General features: G+C 45.1%; 2 pseudogenes; one reads left to right on the top strand and one right to left on the bottom strand.

Moving 5' to 3' along the window:
- The window catches only part of LOC123332646, a 41,055-nt pseudogene extending 16,745 nt beyond the window's left edge, over nt 1-24,310 (top strand).
- LOC112582599 lies at nt 20,136-20,254 on the bottom strand (annotated as a pseudogene).
- Nucleotides 24,311-24,928: the final 618 nt, after the last annotated feature.

Here is a 24,928-nt window from a genome sequence, read left to right as displayed (position 1 = left end):
ATTGGGATCCTTCCTGGGGGCACACGCATCACTCAGCCGAGATGGATTCCAGAGAGGAGGATCCTGGGAAGTTGCTAGGACCTCTGGACTGCAGTCTCCTATCTCTTTTTGACCTCTCCAGAATCCTGGTTGGTGGTAGCTTGTTAGTCCCTTGTTCCTTACCAGGACCTCCCATTGTAAGATGACTCCTGCAAGTGCTTTCTCTTCTCTGTTGCCTGGCAAGGGTGGGTGGTCAGTGGTTCATTTAATAGTGTGTCTTTTGGTTCTCTCGAATAAGGTCCTTCACAGAGTAAATGTATAAAATTGTAAAAGTCAATGTTTTAAATAATTTATATTCCAAATTTGGTAAGTTGGCTTTTTTGTTGTGTGTTATAACTCATCACCAGACCAAAGGTCATGTAAATCTTTTGTTGTTTTCTAAAATTTTATAGTTTTTTAAATTGAATCACGGTGTTAGTTGCAAAGTTTGTGTTTCTGTTCATTTCATCTTTTTTTTAAGTTATTTATTTTTAGTTGATTGATCATTGATTTACAATATTGGTTTGATTTGTCATACATCTACATGAATTAACCATAGGTGTACGTGTGTCCCCTCACTCTTGAATCTCCCTCCCACATCCCATCCATCCCCACCTCTCTAGGTTATTACAGAGCCCCAGTTTGAGTTCCCTGAGTCATAACAGCAAATTCCCACTGGTTGTCTATTTACAAATGTTGGTGTACATGCATCCATGCTGCTCTCTCCATTCATCTCACCCTCTCCCTCTTGTTCCCCACCCTTGTCCGTAAGTCTGTTCTCTATGTCTGCATCTCCGTTGCTGCTATGTGAACAGATTAATCAGACCCATCCTTCTCGATTCCATGTTTTTCTCTTTCTGACTGACTTCCCTGTTTAATACACTCTAGGTTCATCCCCTCCATTAGAACTGACTCAACTGTGTTCCTTTTTATGGCTGCATTCCATACAGGCTCTGATTGTTTCTTAGCCATGTTTTGAGGAGAGTCATGGAGCTATTCTGCTCCATTTCAGTTTGGGCTTCCAGTCTGAGTGCTCACAGCAGAGCTGCTTCTGGGTGAGCCTTCTGAGGTTTGTGAGCGCAGGGCTGCCCGCTCTTCTCTGGCGGCCCGCAGGGGGCGCCAAAACCCCTTCTGACCCACGGGCGCAGGACGCTTTGCCTTCAGACTGGGCTCGGTGACCAGCTGGCGGGAGCTTTGTCTCCTCAGGGCCCTCAGGGCTCGGGCTCCTGGGTAACGGGGCTGCGTCCCAGCTGAGAGGAGCAGGGTTGCCTCAGTGCCCACCAGCAGGGAGGCACTGCAAGAGGGTAAAATGAGGATGAAGTAGACGTTTCCTGTGTCCAGCTGAGTGCTGACCGGAGGTCCATCTCAGAGGACTCAGAGGGGGAAAGAGCTCCATGTGCAAAATGGCGGGTTTTCAGTTCAATTTCTGTTAGACGTTCCAGAGGATGACCTTCACTGATGTTCTTCCGAGTAGATGGCCAGTTTTCCTCTCACTGTTTCTTAAGAAGACTGTCCTTTCCTCTTCACTCGTTCCTGGTTTGATTTTCATGAACTGACCATGTACATGTGGGTTCATTCCTGGGCTCTATATTCTTTCCTGGATTCCATGTGTCTGTGTTCCTGCCAGTTCCTCACTGTGGTGGTTACTACAGGTCCGTGATGTAGTTTGAAGTCGGAGAGGAAGATGCCTCCAGCGGTGTTCTTCTTTCTCAGAGTCTTCTTGGCCATTTAAGGTCCAGTTCAATATTAGCAGCCTAATATTAGGAATACTTCTATTTCTGTGAAAAAGGCCACTGAATATTATTTTGTGATTGCAGCCAGTGTATTTGTTGATGGCTTTGGTTGGAATGGACATTTTAATTCCTCATTGTTCCAGTGTGTGAGCGTGGAATAGTTTTCTGTTTATTTGTGTTTTCTTTGGTTTCTTTATCAGTGCTTTCTAGTTTTCTGACTTCTGGTCTTTTATGTCCTTGATTAAGTTTGTTGCTAGATGTTTTATTCTTTTTGATGCAATTATAAGTGGGACTTTCTTAATTTTTGTTTCTGATTGTTATTAGTGTATAGAAACGCAAATGATTTTTATATATTTATTGAGATTGTAAGCTGTATTTTATATGATTGTAAATTGATTGGAAATTATTCAACTTTACTGAATGTAGTCTAACAACTTTTTGTGAAGTTGAAATGTTGTTGTTGAATCACATGAAGACACCGGGATTCTTGGCCCCCGGAGGAGAAGAATTCAATCTGGGGCCAGAGATGAGGCTTGATCGCTCAGAGCTTTTGTGTAATAAAGTTTTATTAAAGTATAAAGGAGATAGAGAAAGCTTCTGACATAGGCATCAGAAGGGGGCAGAAAGAGTACCCCCTTGCTAGTGTTAGCAATGAAGTTACATACTCTCCAATGAATCCAAAGAATGTCAGGAGGTTGTAAAGACCTCACCAGACCTACTCCCATAATTTACATTTTAAGATAACAGAATTACCCAGAAGGTTTAATTCAGAGACTGTCCTCAGGCAAGATACATTATTGTTATATAATCCTAAGAAATGTAGAGAAGGAAAAAAAAAAGTTTGTCCTTTCTTCCTCCTTGAGAATTCCAGACCCCTCTCTCCTTGGGGACCCCTAGACTTATCAACCTGCCTAAGAAATGACTCTCTCAAAGTTATTGGGAAAATTTTATTTGTAAAATCTGTTTCTCCTGCAATAGGTCATCCAGAGGACCCAAGGCATGGTGGTTACTAATAGACTTCCCACAGTACTTCTTCATTCCATGTGGACTCCTTCAAGGGCAGTGAGCATCACAGCATCCCTTGAACTTTGTCTGGGTAAGTCTTGACCTCTATAGGAAAGTTTCATGCCTGTCTAATCTGATTTACTTTTATGGTATTGACTTGTTTGTTTTGAAACATAATTTACTTTCTGGGAATTTAAAATGTACAGAAAACTCCTAGCAATGGGAAAAGGGCTCGCATTTGCCACATCATCTAAAATACTCTATATATTTTATCCAAAATGGGTGCATTCTCCTGAAAAAACCTGCACATAATCTCCAAAATCAGGAAATCATATGGTTTCTACAGTATAATGTAATCCACAGCCCCACTTCCCTTTCAGCAATTGTTCAATTGTATGAATATATCTTTTCTTCTCATCCTTTTTTTTGGGGGGGGGGGCGATACATGTATACCTGTGGCAGATTCATGTTGATATATGGCAAAACCAATACAATATTGTAAAGTTAAAAAATAAAATAATTTTTTTTTAAAAAAGAGTGTTACTGAGATTTTCAGTGATTTGGACAAACTTGATGGATTTAAAGCAGACATGGTGAATATGGGATTGGCATGGCCTTTTCTATATGGATATTTTTCACTAAAGATGGTTTTAATGTTTTTTCATGATACTCGGGGTTCCATTCGAATTGGTGCAGGGGCATCAGGCCTTATCTCGAGTGGATGGGGAAATCAGTGCCTTTGGGATTGTGGCACGATCCACGAGGGTTCCTGTTGAGTTTCAATGTGAGACTGGCCTCCTCTTGAGGGGCAACGGTAACGTCGGGATTCCTTTCCAGACAAAGCAGGGGAATCGACCTTCATCTCGAGATGAGGAGGGGCAAAGGGGCTCAGATTGAGGTGTGCTGGGAAAATCGGTGTTCCTTTTGAGTGGGGATGGGTATGTCGGGGAACTTCTGGAGTTTCATAAAGGGTGTGGAGTACCGTTTCGAGTTTCAAGACGGAACATGGGATTTCTCTCAAGACGCTGCAGTGGGAAAGGGCCTCATCTCGCATTGAGGGGAGAATCCCATGGTTTTCCTTGAGGCTTGGCAGGAAATTTGGAGTTTCTCTTGAGTTGTGACGTGGACCTCAGGGTCCCGCTCTTATTGCCTCAGGGAAGTCAAGTCTCATTTCGAGTCGTGACGGGCACCTCGGTATTCCTCGCAAGTCACTTCAGGGGAAATAGGCCTCATCTAGGCTTGTGTCCAGAAACTCCGTGTTCCTCTCCAGTGGTGACAGGGATCTCGGGGTTGCGTTCAAGGTTCACCTGGGGAGTCAGGCCTCATCTCGAGTTGAAGCAAAGAACTCTGCTCTCCTCTGGAGTTGCGACGGGTATCTCCTGGAGCCCTTTTAGTGGCCTAAAGGGAGTCAAGCCTCCTATGGAGTTTTGAGAGGGAACTCGGGATTGCTCTCTAGGCTCTGCAGGAAAAGAAGGGCCTCATCTCACGATGACAATGACGGGGGAATCCCGTGGTTTTCTCGAGTTGCGGCCGGAAGTTTGGCGTATCTCTCGAGTTATGATGGGGAACTCAGGGAGCCTCTCGTGTTGTCCCAGGGAAGTCCAGTCTGCAGTCGAGTTGCGAGAGGGAGCGTGGGATTGCTCTCGAGTCATGGCAGGGGAATCGGGCCTCAATTCGCATTGAAGGGGGAATCTCGAGGTTTTTCTCGAGTTGTGGCAGGAAACTTTGGGTTCCCTCGAGTTCCGATGGTGACCTCAGGGAGCTTCTCATGGTGCCTATGGGAAGTCAGGAATCCTTTCGAGTTGTGAGGGGCCTCTAGCAATTCCTCTGAGGTCAGTGTAATGTAAGAGGGCCTCATCTCCAGTTGAGGCAGGAACCTCAGGGTTCCTCTCCTGTTCTTATGTGGATCTCGGGGTGTATCTGCAGTTTCAAACAGGGAGTCAGGTCTCGATTTGTGTTGAGGCATGGAACTCTGCTTTCCTCTCAAGCTGTAAAAGAGGTTTCAGGCCTCCAGTCGAGTTGAATTGGGGACCTGGGGCTTTTCTCGAATTTGCAACCAGGGTATCAGTCCTCCCTTCGTGTTGTGAGTTGATTCTCGGGGTTCCATTCGAATCAGTGCAAGGGAATCAGGCCTTATCTCGATTGGATGGGGAAATCTGTGTCTTTTGAATTGTGGCAAGACCCCCAGGTTCCTCTCCAGTTTCAATTTGAGACCGGCTTCCTCTTGAGAGGTGACGGGGACCCCGGCATTCCTTTCCAGATGAAGCAGGGGAATCGACCCTCATCTCGAGTTGAGGAGGGGAAAACGGGGCTCTTCTTGAGTTGTGGCGGGAAATTCAGCATTCCTCTCAAGTGGGGACGGGTATCTTAGGAAGCTTCTGGGGTTTCATAAAGGGTGTCAAGTTCCCTTTCGAGATCCAAGAGGGAACGTGGGATTTCTTGGGAAACACTGCAGCGTAAAAGGACCTCATCTCGTGTGGAGGGAAGAATTTCATGGTTTTTGTGGAGTTGTGGCAGGAAGCTTAGGGTTCCTCTCGAGTTGTGTGGGGGCCTAGGAGACCCGCTTGTGTTTCCTCAGGAAGTCAGATCTGCTTTTGAGTTACGAGGGGAACCTTGGGATTCTTCTCATGTCACTGCAGGGATGAGTAGGGCCTCATCTCGAGTTGAGGCAGGAACCTCAGAGTTCCTCTCCATTTCTGACATCAATCTTGGGGTTTCTGTGGAGTTTGAACAGGGGAGTCAGGCCTCATCTTGTGTTGAGACATGGAACTCGGCTTGCCTCTCGAGTTGTGAATGGGGTGTCAGGCCTCTTGTCGAGTTGGATTTGGAAAGTGCGGCTTTTTATGGAGGATGCACCTGGGGTGTCAGTGCCCCTTTGTGTTGTGACTTGATTCTTGGGGTTCCATTCGAATCGGTGCAGGGGCATCAGGCCTTATCTCGAGTGAATGGGGAAATCAGTGTCTTTGGGATTGTGGCACAACCCACGAAGGTTCCTGTCAAGTTTCAATGTAAGACTGGCCATTTCTTGAGGTGCCACAGGAACGTCGGGATTCCTTTCCAGGCAAAGCAGGGGAATCGACCCTCATCTCGAGATGAGGAGGGGCAAATGGGCTCAGATTGAGGTGTGCCGGGAAACTCATTGTTCCTCTCGAGTGAGGACGGGTAAGTCGGGGAACTTTTGGAGTTTCATGAAGGGTGTCGAGTACCGTTTCGAGTTTCAGGAGGGAACGTGGGATTTCTCTCAAGACGCTGCAGTGGGAAAGGGCCTCATCTTGCGTTGAGGGGAGAATCCCGTGGTTTTCCTCGAGGCTTGGAGGGAATTTGGGGGTTCTTCTCGAGTTGCGATGTGGACCTCATGGACCCGCTTGTGTTGCCTCAGGAAAGTCAAGTCATCGTTCGAGTTGCGAGGGGCCTCTCAGGATTCCTCTCCAGTCAGTGCAGGGGCATAGGGCCTCATCTTGAGTTGAGGCCGGAACCTCAGGGTTCCTCTCCAGTTCTGACATGGATCTTGGGGTTCCTGTGGAGTTTAAACAGGGGAGTCAGGCCTCATCTCGTGTGGAGACATGGAAGTCCGCTTCCCTCTCAAGGTGTAAAAGGGGTGTCAGTCTTCCTTTCGAATAGACATAGGGGTCTGGGGCTTTTTCTCAAGGTGCCACAGGGCTGTCACACCTCCCTTCGTGTTTTGTGTCAGTTCTCGGGGTTCCAGTCAAGTCCGTGCAAGGGAATCAGGCTTATCTGGAGTGGATGGGGAAATCAGGGTCTTTTCGAACTGAGGCACAACTCCCTGGGATGTGCTCGAGTTTCAAGGTGAGACCGGCCTCCTCTTGAGGGGCGACAGCAATGTCCGGATTCCTTTCCCAACGAAGCAGGGGAATCGACCCTCATCTCGAGTTGAGGAGGGGGAAAACGGGGCTCTTCTTGAGTTGTGGTGTGAAACTCGGTGTTCCTCTCAAGTGGGGACGGGTATTTCGGGGACCTTCCTGAGTTGCATCAAGGGTGTCAAGTACCCTTTCATGTTTCAAGAGGGAATGTGGGATTTCTCTGGAGACACTGCTCTGGGAAAGGGCCTCATCTCACGTTGAGGGGAGAATCTCGTGGTTTTTCTCGAGTTGTGGCGGGAAGCTTGGGGTTCCTCTCGAGTTGCCACAGGGACCTCAGGGACCAACTCGTGTTGCCTCAGAGTGGTAAGGTTTCTTTTCGAGTTGTGAAGGACACGTTGGAATTCCTCTAGAGTCACTGCCGGTGAATAGGGCCGTGTCTAAAGTTCAGTCGGGAAACTCAGTTTTCCTCTCTGGCGGCAACAGGGATCTCGGGCTTCATATCAAGGTTCAACTAGGGAGTCAGGCTTCGTCTGGTGTTGAGGCATGGAACTCTGCATTCCTATCGAGTTTTCAAAGAGATATCAGGCCTCTGGTGGAGTTCAGGTGGGGAATTTGGGCTTTTTCAAGAGGATAGGCTTGGGCGATAGGCCTCCCGTCCTGTTGTGAGGGGATACTCTCTGTTCCATTGCAGCCGGTGCAGGGGAATCAGGACTTATCTGGCATCCTTTTTCCTTGCAACAGGATCTGCGGGGTTCCACTCAAGATTCAGTTGGTGACACAGGCCTCCTCTTGTGGTGCGAGGGGAAGTTGGGATTCTTCTTGAGCTGAAGCAGGGAATGGGCCCTCATCTCCAGATGAGGTGGGACACACAGGGCTCTTTTTGAGTAGTGGCGGGAAACTCGGCTTTCACCTCGAGTTGTGACGGGGATCTCTGGGCCCCCTTGAGTTGCATGAAGGGAGTCAAACCTTCTCTCGAGTTTTGAGAGGGAACTTGGGATTGCTCTAGAGGTGCTGCAGGAGAAAAGGGCCTCATCTCGCATTGATGGGGGAATCTCTTGGTTTGTCTCGAGTTGCGGCGGGAGGCTTGGGATTCCTCTCCAGGTACCACGAGGAACTCAGGGAGCCTCTTGTGTTGCCTCAGGGAAGTCAAGTCTCCATTCAAGTTGCGAGGGCGAGTGCAGGAGTGCTCTGGAGTCACGGCTGGGGAATCAGGCCTCAATTCACATTGAAGCGGGAATCTCAAGGTGTTTCTCGAGTTGCGGCAGGAAGTGTGGGTTCCCTCGAGTTACCACGGGGACCTGAGGGAGCCTCTCATGTTGTCTATGGGAAGTCAAGAATCCTTTCGAGTTGTGAGGGGCCTCTTGGGATTCCTCTCGAGTTGGTGCAGGCGACTAGGGCCTCATCTTGACTTGAGGCGGGAAACTCAGGGTTCCTCCATAAGGATGGTGTCATCTGCATATCTGAGGTTACTCATATTTTTCCCAGCAATCTTGATTTCAGCTTGTGCTTCATCCAGCCTGGCATTTCACATGATGTACTCTACATCTAAGTTAAATAAGCAGGGTGACAATATACAGCCTTGACATACTACTTTCCCAATTTGAAACCAGTCTGTTGTTCCATGTCCAGTTCTAACTGTTGCTTCTTGAACTGCATACAAATTTCTCAGGAGGCAGTAAGGTAGTCTGGTATTCCATTTCTTTAAGAATTTTCTACAGTTTGTTGTGATCTACACAGTCAAAGGCTTTGGAGTAGTCAATAAAGCAGAAGTAGATGTTTTTCTAGAAGTTACTTCCTGGTTAGGAAATAGCTGGGTGTAGCTACAGTAGAATCAATCAATTTCATAGAGAGATATTTTAACAGTTGTTCATATCTTGTGTTTGACACCAATGATTAGGGTGATGTTTTCATTGTTTTCATTGCTAGGGTGAACTTCTCAACTTTAACTGAAACATTTATATTATCCTCTAAAATTTTAGGGCAGTTTAAAAAAGTTATGAAACATTTTATGTTACTGATTTTTTTTGTAAACTGGAGGAATGCTAGACAGAAAGTTACTTAGTGATAATATGAATTTTAATTTGGTAAGAGATGATAGTTGGAATTGAGGCTGAGACATTTGCAAACTAATTTTTTCTTTGTTATTCGATATAACTTGCAAAATGCCAGAGTAGCAATTTTTAATATAACAATTTGTCTCCTTTTAAAATGTGTATTCTTAAAGAGGATGGTGGAGATAAGTAGAAAATAGTTTAATGTAGTGACTTATTTTTTCTCCAGCTGATCTGTTAATAAACCCAAGAGCCCAGTAACTGTTTTGTCCAAAATGGTCTAATGGCCCTTGCTAAACTTTTCCTATTGTGATTCTGTGGGATTCTGCAGGGCATTCTCATTCTGGGACCATTCACCCTCCCTGTCATAAGCAGGCAAGTGACAATGTCAGTAACACTGAAAACCATGCATAGACCCTACGTTTTTTGAAAAATACATATTAATTGCAAATACTGATAATATGATTATTAATAGTGATAAACTATTTCCAGTGCACTTGACTGTGATCTGTGTGTAGTGACTTCACAGCTAAAATTACTGTTTGCAGCATGTGGTCCCTTTCAGCTTTGTTTTTTTGTTTGTTTGTTTGTTTGTTGTTTGTTTGTTTTTTACATTTTAAAATCCTTTTTATTGAACTGATTTTATTTTTTTTAATTTTATTTTATTTTTAAACTTTACATAATTGTATTAGTTTTGCCAAATATCAAAATGAATCTGCCACAGGTATACATGTGTTCCCCATCCTGAACCCTCCTCCCTCCTCCCTCCCCATTCCATCCCTCTGGGTTGTCCCAGTGCACCAGCCCCAAGCATCCAGTATCGTGCATCGAACCTGGACTGGCAACTCGTTTCATACATGATATTATACATGTTTCAATGCCATTCTCCCAAATCTTCCCACCCTCTCCCTCTCCCACAGAGTCCAGAAGACTATTCTATACATCAGTGTCTCTTTTGCTGTCTCGTACACAGGGTTATTGTTACCATCTTTCTAAATTCCATATATATGCGTTAGTATACTGTATTGGTGTTTTTCTTTCTGGCTTACTTCACTCTGTATAATAGGCTCCAGTTTCATCCACCTCATTAGAACTGATTCAAATGTATTCTTTTTAATGGCTGAGTAATACTCCATTGTGTATATGTACCACAGCTTTCTTATCCATTCATCTGCTGATGGACATCTAGGTTGCTTCCATGTCCTGGCTATTATAAACAGTGCTGCGATGAACATTGGGGTACACGTGTCTCTTTCCCTTCTGGTTTCCTCAGTGTGTATGCCCAGCAGCTTTGTTTTAAAGTAAAACAACTCACTGATTATTTTTCTTTCTGAAGAAGAAAGACTTGTGGTTCTATCTTAGAAAATTGACAACTTGGTTTTCTTTGACTTTTCTTTGGCCTTTTGGCTCCTCTTTACACTCTTTACTAATCCCCATGTGTGCATGCTAAGTCATTTCAGTCGTGTCTGACTCTTTGCAAACTTATGGACTGTATCCCCCAGTCTCCTTGTCCAAGGGATTCTCCAGGCAAGAATACTGGAGTGGGTTTCCATTGCCATCTTCCCAACCCAAGGATTAAACTGGGGTCCCCTTGTATCCTGCATTGGCAGGTGGATTCTTTACCCCTAGTGCCACCTGGGAAGCCCCACTAATCCACATGGCAGGCTAATTCAGATTTATGGTGCTGCCTTTTCTGCCTTTCTCGGGGACTGCACTTCTGTTTTTCCACAATCCATTTTGTGAAACTGGTTTTCTCCACCTTCATCTACTGGTGAAGAAACTGACCTTCCTCTATGTGAATCTAGGTGCAGAGGCTGCAATGAGGCCTCAGGGGTTATGGGTTCTTGGGGATCTTCGGTTCCTACAGTGTCTTTGTGTTTCCTCCACAGAGAAGCCTGAGGTGCTGAGGCTGACCATCTGAAGTCCTTAGAGTGAAATCTCCTAGAAGGACAGGCTGGAAAGGAAGTTAGAGAGTAATGTGCTTGCTCCAGAAGTTTGTAGCAGAAACGTTAATAAGAAGGGATCCTTTCCAGTTATCTTTTCTCCTTATCTTCTCTCTCTTCATTTCCCTATACTTATTTGATGCAACCCACCCCCACCACGGTGGTTTTTCTGGAGCCTCCTGGCATTTTATTCATATCTCTATCATTACTTAGGTTTAGATCTGATCTGTATCTACTATCTGTCTTCTGTGTAGACTACTAACATTTCAAGACCTTTGGATACAGTATATACTTAAATATTGAGTGAATAAATGAAGATATTTTGTTGAAAAAGATACAAATATTAATAAAATATCTACTTAGCACATGAATGCAAGTATTATATTTGATGGAATTCTGCGTGTGCTGAAAGAGACTGAGGACCATTTTAAGGGCTCATCACCAAGCTCCAAAGGTTACTTGATAGATTTATGCAGAGAGACTTAATTTTAGTTTTGAATTCGTGGAGAACAGGGTCAAGGTGTGAGAGTGACTTGATCATTCTTGGTGCATCTTTGGAAAATCAAGGCCGTTATCTTCCTTTTTTGTAAAAAAAAAAAAAAATTAAAAGTATATATGTTTATTTGGCTGTTCCTGGTCTTAGTTGCAGCACATAGGATCTTCATTGCTACATGTGGGACTTTTAGTTCCTCAACCAGGGATCAAACCTGGGCCCCCTGCAGTGGGAACATGGAGTCTTAACCACTGGACTGCGGAAAGTCCCTTTTTTCTTTGTTTGAATAAATGCTTTCCGAAAATTTTAATTTTATTTATTTATTTCTGGCTGGGCTGGGTCTTTGTCACTATGTGCAGACTTTCTCTGGTTGTGGTGCTGGGGCTTCTCATTGCAGTGGCTTCTCTTGTTGTGGAGCATGGGCTCTAGGCACTCCAGCTTTAGTCGTTGCAACTCGTGGACTTACTTGTCCCTTGGAATGTGGGATCTTTCTGAATCAGGGATCAAACTCCTGTCCCCAGTATTAGCAAGTAGATTCTTAACCACTGAACCAACAGGGAAGTCCAAGTCCATTATCTTTCTTTAAAAATGTGAATGGTCAAGACATTGAACAGACGACTGATTTTAGAAAAGCAATTTGGGCACAGAAAATCCTGGAGGAAAATACAGAAGGATAGCTGGTAGAAACATGACAAACTTTTTGTATAGGAATCCTAAGACCTGTGTTTACTCACTGGCTAAAAGAATGGTAATCCACCTTGGTTCCAAAAAAATATATGAGCAGCTTATGAATATGTGAGGTATACAAAAAGATGAGAGAGGGAAATAGATCAAATTGAAAGAAATTGAGTATAGTACTGAGGTGAACCAAAATGCTGAAATGAATTTCAGAAGGACTTGCAGTTTTTAAAGGTGGTTGACATTTATCCCTCAGGTTTAAGGTAGAAAGGGAAGTGGGAACACAGCTGGATCATGCCCCATGGCTGTGAGATGAAAAGAAATAGTCTCAGAAGGACAACTCTTCTGTCCTCTAGTATCCAAAAGAAGTGTTTCTATGGCTTCTAAATAAAGGAGCTTCTGTGGGATGAAATATAGTGTGAAGTACATTCTCAACTGATTTCCAGGTTTGTCCTGATGCTTGACTCCATGTTCACTTGAGGAAAAGCAGAGATTCTGTAAGGGGCCAGGGGGTGTTATCTCTCAACCTGCCACCTGACACAGGAATAAAATGCTCTCAAGCAGATCAACCATGTCTCCTGGAGATGATTTTCCATGTTCAGTTTTTGTTAAATCAGCCCGTGTTCAGTTCAGTTCAGTCACTCACTTGTGTCCGACTCTTTGTGACCCCATGAACCACAGCACACCAAGCCTCCCTGTCCATCACCAACTCCTGGAGTCCACCCAAGCCCATGTCCATTGAGTTGCATATCCTATCTTTTTTCTTCCTGTCCTCTCTACAGATGTAAACCTCATCCAGGTGTGTTTTGTTTTGTAAGTCACTGGCTTATTTGTGATGATAAAGAGATCATTTTTGAAGCATATTTGGAATTGTGGAGCACCCAGAAATTTTTGTGAGGTTTTTGTTTTTTTTATTTTTAATGGAGCATTTAAATTTTTGTCAGGAATGTTCTTTCTCCCACTCTACTTCAGACAATAATTTTTTTTTTTAAACCAGTCTAGTTTCTTGGACTTCTAGTTGGATGGCTTCACCGACTCGAAGGACGTGAGTTTGAGTAAGTTCCAAGAGTTAGTGGTGGACAGGGAAGCCTGGTGTGCTGCAGTCTGTGGGGTGGCAAAGAGTCAGACCTGACTGAGTTGCTGAACTGAACTGAACTGACTTTCTTAATCCTTAGGAAGGGTGGGTGGAGGAGTTGGCAGTGTGAGATGTGCTCTTGAGAGCTCTCCCTGGGTCACTCTGAAAACACCTGTCCTGATGATGAAGAGGGACTGTCTGCGGATGCAGGGCTGACAGAAGGCAGTTCTGAAAAGCTCCCCAGTTCTGGGAGGAGGGGTGGGAGGCCAGTGACCTGGTAGTTTGCATGAGGGGTCCACACTCTGAGGACACTGGAACACAGTGGGTTTCTCCCCTACCTTCCCACCGGCTCCTGACTGGCACAGTACTCAGAGGCCCTGCACTGGGCAGAGGCCAGCCTGTGTATCCCTCAGTGGGCAGCCCTTTGTGAGTTTTCATGCTTCCCTTTACTCTTTTGCTTCCCCTTCCTTCTTTTTCCTTCTTATTCTTCTTGTTTCCCTTCTCCTCGACGTTTGTTTTTCTTTCTTCTCTTGATTATTCTCATTTTTCCCCCTTACTTTGTAGTTTTTCTGTACATTTCTTTCACCTTAAAATCTGGACCCTCTAGAACTCCTGTGCTCCAGCTTATGATCTTGAAAAGAATATTTTGATGTATAAATTTCTCATAGGCATAACACACTGATTCAAGGAAGTAGTGAAAGAGGTGAGGGTGAGAGGATGAACTCAATTCAGATCAAAGTTTAGATGTAGGTGTTCAAAACAGTGGAATATTGATAACACTCTCTAGTTCTTTGTTTTGGTGAGGTGATGACATTCTTTTTACCATCAGAATCCAGATGTTTGCTTTTTGGAGCAGGTTGCATGACCTAGGACTATTAAAAAAAAAAACAAAAAAAACAGGAAACACTGTATGTGTCTCTAAGGGAAAGGCTATTTGTGACCCCCCTGGAGACCCTGTGGGCTCTGCCTGCATCGCCTGCATAGACAGACAACGAAGAGAAAATGTCCTCGTATCTACAAAGCCCCAGGGTCTCGTCTCAAGTCTGTTGTTTTGGAGGATTTGAAGATGATTAAAACCAGCAGAAAACAGAAGTGTTCTAGAGCCTGGATTTGCTTTAATATTAACTGTCCTCACTTTGATGTTAAAGATCTTTCTTTAAAAATGGCCAGCTCTTGTGTTGAGTTGAAAATAGAGATCTGTCAGTATAAGAGAAACATCTTTTGATTAACTTAGTGAAATATAGTATTTGGGAAAACACTTGTGTATTAAAGCTGCTTGTTAGTATTGTTGCCACAGTGATACCTGTTGGTGAGTGATTATGCCATACTGTTCTCAGTGATTTTGTTCTGAAAGATGTGCCCTGAACTTAGGTGCAGCCCTAGCAATGGCATGGTGACCTGTGCCCGCCTCAGCACCCACTCTCCTGGGGCTCCCGCTTTGTTTCCGTGGTTTCATCATTCTTTGCTCTCACCTTTCATCCCCTCCCACAACACTCAGCAAATATTTCACACATCTACTGTGTGTCAGGCACTGTTCTAGGTGCTGGGGAGTCAGTAAGGAAAAGAATCTACAAAGTATCTGACTTCATAGAGTTTGATTTAGTCAAGTAAGATAGAGAAATAAGTCAGCAAACAAGTGAATTCTATAGCATTTTGTTTGAGGATCGACTTTGTGGAGAGAGCAACAGGGAATGGGGTGATCCATGGAGCAGGGAGAAAGAGGGTATGTGTTCAGAGATCCCCACACACCCAGATCCCCTGGAGGGAGCAGGACTGTGTGCACAGGGCAGCAGGAAGGCTAGTGTGACCAGAGTGTGCTTAGCGGGTGGGGCAGCGGGAGAGGAGAAGCCCAAAGGAGGCTTGTGGGGCCCAGGTGGAGACCACGCTTTAATCCAGGTGAAATGAATTTTCAATGAAGGTTAACAATACGTTGTATGATTTAAACCATGAATGCCTTTTACTTTTTCTGTGCACTGTCACATATGTGAACTAAAATGCTGCTAAATTAGAAAAGTCTGAGGTATCCCCCAGAGTAACTGCTACGTGTTGTCAGGCATCTGGTCTGTGTGCCAGTCTGGGATGGGGAGAAGTGGGACAGTGGGGAGACAGACTCGTCTTTGTCTCCCTACCAGCTGTGTCTGGGCCTCAGTTCCTCACCGCGATGCAAGGATGGGTAGGAGAAATCATTCTCTGACTCCAATCTACGATCGCTGGTAGTTCCTGGAGGCTCTTTTATGTCTTTATTTTTGTAACTCCCATGTAAGCTTCACAGAAAGCATCCCCTAGCTTAAAAAACAGAAGGAAATGTAGCCTTGGCTATCCCTTAGGTTTTCTTTATTATTATTATTATTATTATTATTATTTTTACTTTACAATATTGTATTGGTTTTGCCATACATCAACATGCATCCGGCCCGCGTGAAGAAGCTGCAGTCCCATAGATTCTGTCTCAGATGACAATCACTCAGTGCCTCTTAGCGAGGGCACATTATCTCTTGTTGAAAGTGCAAGTCAACTGTCAAAAGTCAGATACGGTGCCCAGGACCCCGTCCTTCCAGGCTAGGGAGTTGGCTTCCATCACTGTACAGACTTAAGAGAATAATATGAACAGTGACTGTCTTAGTAGATACTTCCTGACATAAAATAGAAACTAGCTATTGAGATAAGTAATCATGACTGATGTGTAAAGAAGGGCAAAGTGCTAATCTAATTTTAAAAATACCTAATGACATGAGCGTGTCATTTTGTGTTTTACATGTACCGAAAAGGGATCATGTCCTCATAGCATGTAAGTATAGCTGGAAAATAGCCTGGGTGTGTGGGTGCTTATTGTGGTTGCAGGTATATTGTAGTTAGTTTCATTTTCTGGGCAAAGAAATGGGAACATCAGGGGCAGGTGGGTTTTGCAGCGCCAACCGCACCTGGAGCCGGGGGGCGAAAGGAGAGGGGAGGCAAAAAGACGACAGCACCCGGTATTCCCAAGTGGTCTCACATCCAGTACTAACCAGGCCCGACCCTGCTTAGCTTCCGAGATCAGATGAGATCAGGCCTATTCAGGCTTGTAGATAGAGGCGGCTGCTGCCTGGCGCCCTGAAAGCCCTGCGCTGCATCTCAATTTCGCTCTGACCTGCCTGCTGGTCGGGAGAGCCAGGCGCACTTCTCCCCTGACATGTGCTGTACATGCGCCGCAGGACCCGCCACCAGACTCCAGGCAGCCAAGGCGGGCAGCCAGGCGGCCGGCCGAAGCTACCCGGCCCCCACACACTGCCACCCTTGGCCAGCACCCGCGTCCGGAAGGCTTCTGGGACCCAGAGCAGGCGGCTGGGAGTGTGTGTGGGGGCTGGGAGATTGGGTGAGGGGCTAGGAGGTCTCAGCGCTCTCCCACCCTGGGCCTCTCCAGGCCCGCCCCATCCCATTCGCTGCATAGGGCCATGTGGCCCCAGAGGTGTCTGGCTTGGCGGCCCGCAGCTGCCAGCGGCTCGTGGTCCTCTGAGCCTCCTTTGGGCCTAGGTGCAGTCCAGCCGGGGCCCGGAGCGCCCATCGTGCCCCGCACCTGCCCAGTGCCCAAACGCACAGGGAGCCACCAGTGTGGTCGACTGGAGAGCGTCAGCCCCGCCCCTTTGCCCTACCGAGACTCCCCCTTGCTCCACGCCACGCCCCAAGCTCAGGACCTTCCTGAGAGAGCAGTTGAGCAACAGGCAAGCACACGGACAGACACACAGACACTCACACGCAGCCAGGCCAAGTGAGACAGACGACAGACGCAAGTTCGCCAGCAAGAGCCAAAGTCATAGCACCTGGGAGAAGCCGGGGGCGGAGGAAGGGATGGAAGGCCCGGTATCAGCAAACACAGAGTCAGAAAGAGACAAAGGTTCAGAGACAGACTCAAAGATGGCGAGGGGGAGACAGACACGTGTGCGAGCACACACAACGCACACAGACACACACACACGGAGGCACAGAAGGAGAGAGGGAGACACAGAGCCACTGACAGACGGAAAACGCGAGACAGACACGGGAAAGAGAATGGCATCCGATCCGAGACAGACACACTGGCACCCACCATGACATACCTCAGAGAGAGACTGTGAGGAAGTAGCAGCTTCCCCAAGGGAGGGGCGTCAGCCTTGGGCCGAGCCCAGGCTGGACACGGTGCCCTGGGGCTGGCAGTCACCAGTAGGGTCTCCAAGACTTCTTCTTCGCAGCTGAGATCTCAAAGGTCCCCTTCGGATTGGCTACCTTAGGCAAGACCCAGACCCCGTCCCCAGGTCAGAGGGTGAGTGAGTGAGAGTGTGTGTGTGAGTGTGTCGGTGGGCGAGGGTGTAGTCGGGTCAACGGGGGGCCGGGTGGATACTCAGAATGGAGGGTGGAGTGTGTGGAGGTCAGGGGATGGGAAGGCTGTGTGGTCCTCTTGATGCCTCTCTCTCTCTCTTTCTCTGTCTCTGATACCTGGGATTTCCGGCTCTTGACCCATCTCAGAGGCTGGGTGTGTCTTTGTGTATTTGTGTCTGTGTGTCTCTGTGGGTGTGTGCTTGCATGCGTGCAGCACATGCGGTCACCTGTGAGGATGGGGCTGGGGTTGATGGTGGGGCCGGTGGTGGGGCAGCCTCCAGGATTGACTGAGGCTTGCCCAGTTCAGTTCAGTTCAGTCGCTCGGTAGTGTTCGACTCTGCGACCCCATGAATCTCAGCACGCCAGGCCTCCCTGACCATCACCAACTCCCGGAGTTCACCCAGACTCACATCCATCGAGTCAGTGATGCCATCCAGCCATCTCATCCTTTGTCATCCCCTTCTCCTCCTGCCCCCAATCCCTCCCAGCATCAGAGTCTTTTCCAACGAGTCAACACTTCACATGAGGTGGCCAAAGTACTGGAGTTTCAGCTTCAGCATCATTCCCTCCAAAGAAATCCCAGGGCTGATCTCCTTCAGAATGGACTGGTTGGATATCCTTGCAGTCCAAGGAACTCTCAAGAGTCTTCTCCAACACCACAGTTCAAAAGCATCAATTCTTCGGCACTCAGCCTTCTTCACAGTCCAACTCTCACATCCATACATGACCACAGCAAAAACCATAGTCTTGACTAGACGAACCTTTTTTGACAAAGTAATGTATCTGCTTTTGAATATGCTATCTAGGTTGGTCATAACTTTCCTTCCAAGGAGTAAGCGTCTCTTAATTTCATGTCTGCAGTCACCATCTGCAGTGATTTTGGAGCCCCAAAAAATAAAGTCTCACACTGTTTCTGCTGTTTCCCCATCTATTTCCCATGAAGTGATGGGACCAGATGCCATGATCTGCGTTTCCTGAATGTTGAGCTTTAAGCCAACTTTTTCCACTCTTCACTTTCACTTTCATCAAGAGGTTTTTTAGTTCCTCTTCATTTTCTGCCATAAGAGTGGTGTCATCTGCATATCTGAGATTATCGATATTTCTCCCAGCAATCTTGATTCCAGTTTGTGCTTCATCCGGTCCAGCATTTCTCATGATGTACTCTGCATAGAAGTTAAATAAGCAGGGTGACAATATACAGCCTTGACAAATTCCTTTTCCTATTTGGAACCAGTCTGTTGTTCCATGTCCAGTTCTAACTGTTGCTTCCTGACCTGCATACAGATTTCTCAACAGGCAGATCAGGTGGTCTGGTATTCGCATCTCTTTCAGAATTTTCCACAGTTTATTGTGATCCACACAGTCAAAGGCTTTGGCATAGTCAATAAAGCAGAAATAGATGTTTTTCTGGAACTCTCTTGCTTTTTCCATGATCTAGTGGATGTTGGCAATTTGATTTCTGGTTCCTCTGCCTTTTCTAAAACCAGCTTGAACATCAGGAAGTTCATGGTTCACATATTGCTGAAGTCTGGCTTGCAGAATTTTGAGCATTACTTTACTAGCGTGTGAGATGAGTGCAGTTATGTGGTAGTTTGAGCATTCTTAGGCATTGCCTTTCTTTGGGATTGGAATGAAAACTGATCTTTTCCAGTCCTGTGGCCACTGCTGAGTTTTCCAAATTTGCTGGCATATTGAGTGCAACACTTTCACAGCATCATCTTTCAGGATTTGTAATAGCTCAATTGGAATTCTATCACCTCCACTAGCTTTGTTCGTAGTGATGCTTTCTAAGGCCCACTTGACTTCACATTCCAGGATGTCTGGCTCTAGGTCAGTGATCACATCATCGTGATTATCTGGGTCATGGGGATCTTTTTTGTACAGTTCTTCTGTGTATTCTTGTCACCTCTTCTTAATATCTTCTGCTTCTGCTAGGTCCATACCACTTCTGTCCTTTATCAAGCCTATCTTTGCATGACATGTTCCCTTGGTTTCTCTAATTTTCTTGAAGAGATCTCTAGTCGTTCCCATTCTGTTGTTTTCCTCTATTTCTTTGCATTGATCGCTGAAGAAGGCTTTCTTATCTCTTCTTGCTATTCTTTGGAACTCTGCATTCAGATGCTTATATCTCTCCTTTTCTCCTTTGCTTTTCGCTTCTCTTCTTTTCACAGCTATTTGTAAGGCCTCCCCAGACAGCCATTTTGCTTTTTTGCATTTCTTTTCCACGGGGATGGTCTTGATCCCTGTCTCCTGTACAATGTCACATACCTCATTCCATAGTTCATCAGGAAGTCTATCTATCAGATCTAGGTCCTTAAATCTATTTCTCACTTCCACTGTATAATCATAAGGGATTTGATTTAGGTCATACCTGAATGGTCTAGTGGTTTTCCCTACTTTCTTCAATTTCAGTCTGAATTTGGCAATAAGGAGTTCATGATCTGAGCCACAGTCAGCTCCTGGTCTTGTTTTTGCTGACTGTATAGAGCTTCTCCATCTTCGGCTGCAAAGAATATAATCAATCTGATTTCGGTGTCGACCATCTGGTGATGTCCATGTGTAGAGTCTTCTCTTGTGTTGTTGGAAAAGGGTGTTTGTTATGACCAGTGCATCTTCTTGGCAAAACTCTATTAGTCTTTGCCCTGCTTGCCCAGGGAGCCTCAGACAGAGACCAGATGGTCATCTGGGTTCCTGGGAGCTGAATGTGGAGGGGCTCCCAGGCCGCGCAAGGGCAACCCAGGTGTCCTGCAGGAGTCGAAGCCCCTGCCACCCACCCAGGGAGGGGCTGGGGCTTCAGGGACCCAACAGTAGGGACTCTGGTGCCTTCCAGGCCTGCCGGCTGGCTGGCTGACTGACCGGCCGGCTGGCCAACCTAAAGGCAGGTGACGGCTCTGAGCATGGTGGGGTGCCAGGGGTCAGGGGCAGGTGGGTTTTGCGGCGCTAAACGTGCCTGGGGCCTGGGGGCAAAAGGAGAGGGGAGGCAAAAAGATGACAGCACCCAGTATTCCCAAACAGTCTCACACCCAAGTACTAACCAGGCCAGACCCTGCTTAGCTTCCGAGATCAGACGAGATCGGGCCTGTTCAGAGTGGTATGGTTGTGGACAGAGGCAGCTGCTGCCAGGTGCCCTGAAAGCCCTGCACTGCGTCTCCATTTTGGTCTGACCTGCCTGCTGATCAGGAGAGCCAGGCGGACTTCTCCCCTGACTTACTCAAACTCACGTCCATTGATTTGGTGTTGCCATCCAACCATCTCATCCTCTGTCTTCCCCTTCTCCTCCTACCATCGGGGTCTTTTCCAATGAGTCAGTTTTTTTGTATCAGGTGGCCACAGTATTGGAGCTTCAGCTTCAGCATCAGTCTTTCCAGTGAATATTCAGAACTGATTTCCTTTAAGATTAACTGGTTTGATCTCCTTTCAGTCCAAGAAACTCTCAACACCACAGTTCAAAAGCATCAATTCTTCAGTGCTCAGCTTTCTGTATCGTCCAACTCTCACATCCATACATGACCACTGGAAACCATAGCTTTGACTAGATGGGCCTTTGTTGGCAAAGTAATGTCTCTGCTTTTTAATATACTGTCTAGGTTGGTCATAACTTTTCTTCCAAGGAGCAATCATCATATAATTTCCTGGCTGCAGTCACCATCTGCAGTAATTTTGGAGCCCCCAAAATAGTCTGTCACTCTTTCCACTGTTTCCCCATCTATTTGACATGAAGTGATGGAACCTGATACCATGATCTTAGTTTTATGAATGTTGAGCTTTAAGCCAACTTTTTCACTCTCCTTTTTCACTTTCATCAAGAGGCTCTTTAGTTCTTCTTCACTGTCTGCCATAAGGGTGGTGTCATCTGCATATCTGAGGTTATTGTTATTTCTTCCAACAATCTTGATTCCAGCTTGTGCTTCATCCAGCCGAGCATTTCTCATGATGTACTCTGTGTATAAGTTAAATAAGTAGGGTGACAGTATACATCCTTGATGTACTCATTTCCCTTTTTGGAATCAGTCTGTTGTTCCATGTCCAGTTCTAACTGTTGCTTCCTGACCTGCATACAGATTTCTCAAAAGGCAGGTCAGGTGGTCAGGTGTTCCCATCTCTTGAAGAATTTTCCACAGTGTATTGTGATCCACACAGTCAAAGGCTTTGGCATAGTCAGTAATACAGAAGTAGATGCTTTTCTGGAACTCTCTTGTTTTTTTTGATTATCAAGTAGATGTTGGCAATTTGATCTCTGGTTCCTCTGTCTTTTCTAAATCCAGCTTGAACATCTGGAAGTTCATGGTTCATGTACTGTTGAAGTCTGGCTTGCAGAATTTTGAGCATTACTTTGCTAGGGTGTGAGACAACTGCAATTGTGCAGTAGTTTGAGCATTCTTTGGCATTGCCTTTCTTTGGGATTGGAATGAAAACTGACCTTTTCCAGTCCTTTGGCCACTGCTAAGTTTTCCAAATTTGCTGGCCTATTGAGTGCAACACTTTCACAGCATCATCTTTTAGGATTTGAACTAGTTCAACTGCAATTCCATCACCTGGCACTAGCTTTGTTCATACTGGTGCTTACTAAGGCCCACTTGACTTTTTCATTCCAGGATGTCTGGCTCTAGGTGAGTGATCATACCATCATGATTATCTGGGTCGTGAAGATCTTTTTTGTATAGTTCTTCTGTGTATTCTTGCCACCTCTTCTTAATATCTTCTGCTTCTAAATAAAACTTAGCTATAACAAAATATTTCAGAAAGGCTAAAGTATGAAGAGAAGTGAAATTAGGCCCAACACATGCAAATCAAAAAAGCAAGGGTTATGATCTTGACATGTGACAACTTAAAATTCAGGCCAGGAACATTATGTGGACAACAACAAAACAATGAAAACATATTCTTAATACTAACAGCCACCATTCACAATGAAATTATAATAGATTTGAATTTTGCCCCTCAAAATACAGATGCAACTATGTAAGAAAGAAACTACATAGTACTTACAAGGAGAGACAAGCACATTGATAAGAGTAACTTTAAACTACTTTGGTCAAAAGAGATCAAGAAGAAAAATACAAATAAGGATTTAGAATATATAAACAGAACAGAATGTATAATGTATAGTTATATCCTGTCTTCTCAAGGTACATGAACTATTTATGACTATTAAGTCACAACAAAAATGTCAAACAATGTCATAACACAAACTTATTTCCTCATCTCATGCATTAAACTATTAATGGATTTAAAAAAAAAAAACAGTTGTGAACTTATAACCTATGACAGAGAAAATCAGAGTTTACACACTGAAACTTGGCATGTTCCTTTCATTGTATTACAGATGGTTTTGACTAAAAACTTGGGTCTCACAAAAACTTTTTCCAAAATATTTAAATGTACAAAAATCTAAAGAGCACACATATTTATCATGATCCACTTGGAATAATTTTGTGGTCTACTCAACATCTTGTTAATATGTATAAAATGTGGTGGGCTGGTTTAGGTGTGTATTAAGTCATGCTTGGTCATTTGTTCAGTTATGAAGATTTTCTGTTTTCTCTGTTGATATATATATTCATATGTAAGGGTTAGTTTGATGGCTCATTGTCCAGAGGAATAAAATAACCGATAATCATGGGGGACATTAGTATTTCTCTGACGTGATTTCTTTTAACTAATTAAGTTGACTGCCTCAGGTCTCAGGTGTGACACACAGAATCTTCTCTGCATCATTCAGGATCTCTTATTGCAGCTCACAGACCCTCTAGTTGTGGTGCATGGACTCAGTAGCTGCAGCTTAGTTGCCCTGTGGCATGTGAGGCTTTAGTTCCTGGATCAGGGATCAAACCCATGTCCCCTGCATTGGCAGCTGGATTCTTTACCACTGGACCAACAGGGAAGTCTCTCTAATGTGACTTTAATGCATAAAAAGTTGCTTCTAAAAAAGATACAAGCTTTTCAAATATAAGATGGCACTGCCTCTGTTCTAATCCATTCCCTGTTGTTTCTGAGCTTTAACTACTCATAGCCGGCTGTATGGGGGAGGGAAAGCCCTGCTGGAGTCACATCCTCTTGGCCCAGCAGGACTAAGCTCACAGCTCGACTCTGGCGGAAGAGACTATGGCCTCTGCTTCTCCCAGTCCCCTCTGCCTTTAATACTTTAAGTACCCGGTGCTTTCACCACTTCTGAAACTGCAACACTCCTCTAACTGAGTTAATCGATCAAGATACACTCACTCTTCTCATGGCTTGTAAGATTTTTTTAATTAAAGAACTTTTTATTGTCAGAGCTCTTAACATCCTTGATCACTGGCAATCCATGCAAACTGTGAAACAGAAGACTGGCATGAGTGTGCAGAAAGCTTCAGGTGGAGTTTTGATTTCAAGTGGAGAATTATCCTTTGATTATTACAATTTAAAGGGTTGTAACAGGAAATGCACCTGTTTCCATATTAAGCCTATCAATTTAGTGATTAGATATAGCCTTTGCCAAATGTCTTTAGATAAATTGGCAGATATGTGCACTTATTGGCATAGAACTAGGATGTGGCAGTAACATGAGTGAGTTGTCTATTTTTCTGGTATTAAGCAGATTTTTCAAATTTATTCAGGTGAGTCATGAAAGAGACAGACTGTGGGTTTCTCTCTGGCCATGGGGGCCTGTTCTTGGGAGTTGTGTTTGTGGAGTGTGAAAGCTGTGACACCTGGCACCTGCCGCATTGACGTTCCCAGCTCAGCTCAGTCTCTGTCGATGGGGAGCAGCTGCGGTGAAGGCAGAGCGCCCCTGCTGCCTGCAGGACATGAAATCTGCTCTGTGGATGGTCACTATTGTTTGAGGTGGTCAGACACTTTTCACAGCTGTTTTATGGCAGTTTATACTTTCTTTTTGTCTTTTTCACACAGCTGTGGTGAACTTGGACAATTCTGTGGTTGACCTGAAGACCTTTCAAGATCTGTATAAGAATGTGAGTAACAGGAGGTTTTCTGTGTGAAAATCTGACACACGCACAGTTCTTGTCAATGTCCACTTCTCGGCTCATTGCCTCCATGTCCTCTGAGGAAGTTTGATACAGGGGCACTGAATTTACATAAGTCTGGATTTGTTAAAATTTATACTTTGTAGAAATGTATTGAATAAATGCATGGTCTCATAGTTTTAAAAATTGTGATTCAAAACATGTTGTATGTGCCGTCTTTCAGATTCCTTCTTTTGAAATATAATCAATGCTTAGGCAGAAGGTAATTTGAGAGGAACATTGTGTGATGTGCTGATGCATTTACTCTTGATGTGAAAACCCTCAGTAGCTGCTATTATTGCTCTATTTTATAGATGAGGAAACTTGGCAGAGAGAGTCCACACCACCTGCCCAAGTCACACATGCTGTGTTGTGGTGAAGTGGGATGTGATTTCATTCTGTCTCTGTTTCTCTGTCTGCCACAGTTTCCTTCACTGAGCGTCAGGACATGGTATCTTTTTCCTAGTACCACTTTCTTTTAAAAAAGTGGCAGGAAACTGGCATGAGGAGAACCGACCAGGGCATGTGCTCTGGGGAAGTGCAGTCTGGGGGGGCTGTGTGAAATGACTTTTGCTGGGGCTTGGCATTAAGTAACATTGATTCATGTAGTAAGAAAGCGATTCTCTCTTCAATGTGCTTGATTGAATCTAGGAAAGTCTCAGTGTGGCCATTTTCTTCCTTGGTTTCTGTTCTTGTCTGTGGTCTGCCTGGTATTTAAGACTCTGTGTTTAAATGGGACCTGATTTGGTTGCTCCTGGGCTTTTCTGACCCTCTTCCT

The sequence above is a fragment of the Bubalus bubalis genome, chromosome 5 (assembly GCF_019923935.1).
Source record: "Bubalus bubalis isolate 160015118507 breed Murrah chromosome 5, NDDB_SH_1, whole genome shotgun sequence".
NCBI lineage: Eukaryota > Metazoa > Chordata > Mammalia > Artiodactyla > Bovidae > Bubalus > Bubalus bubalis.
This window is presented reverse-complemented; position numbering and strand designations above follow the sequence as displayed.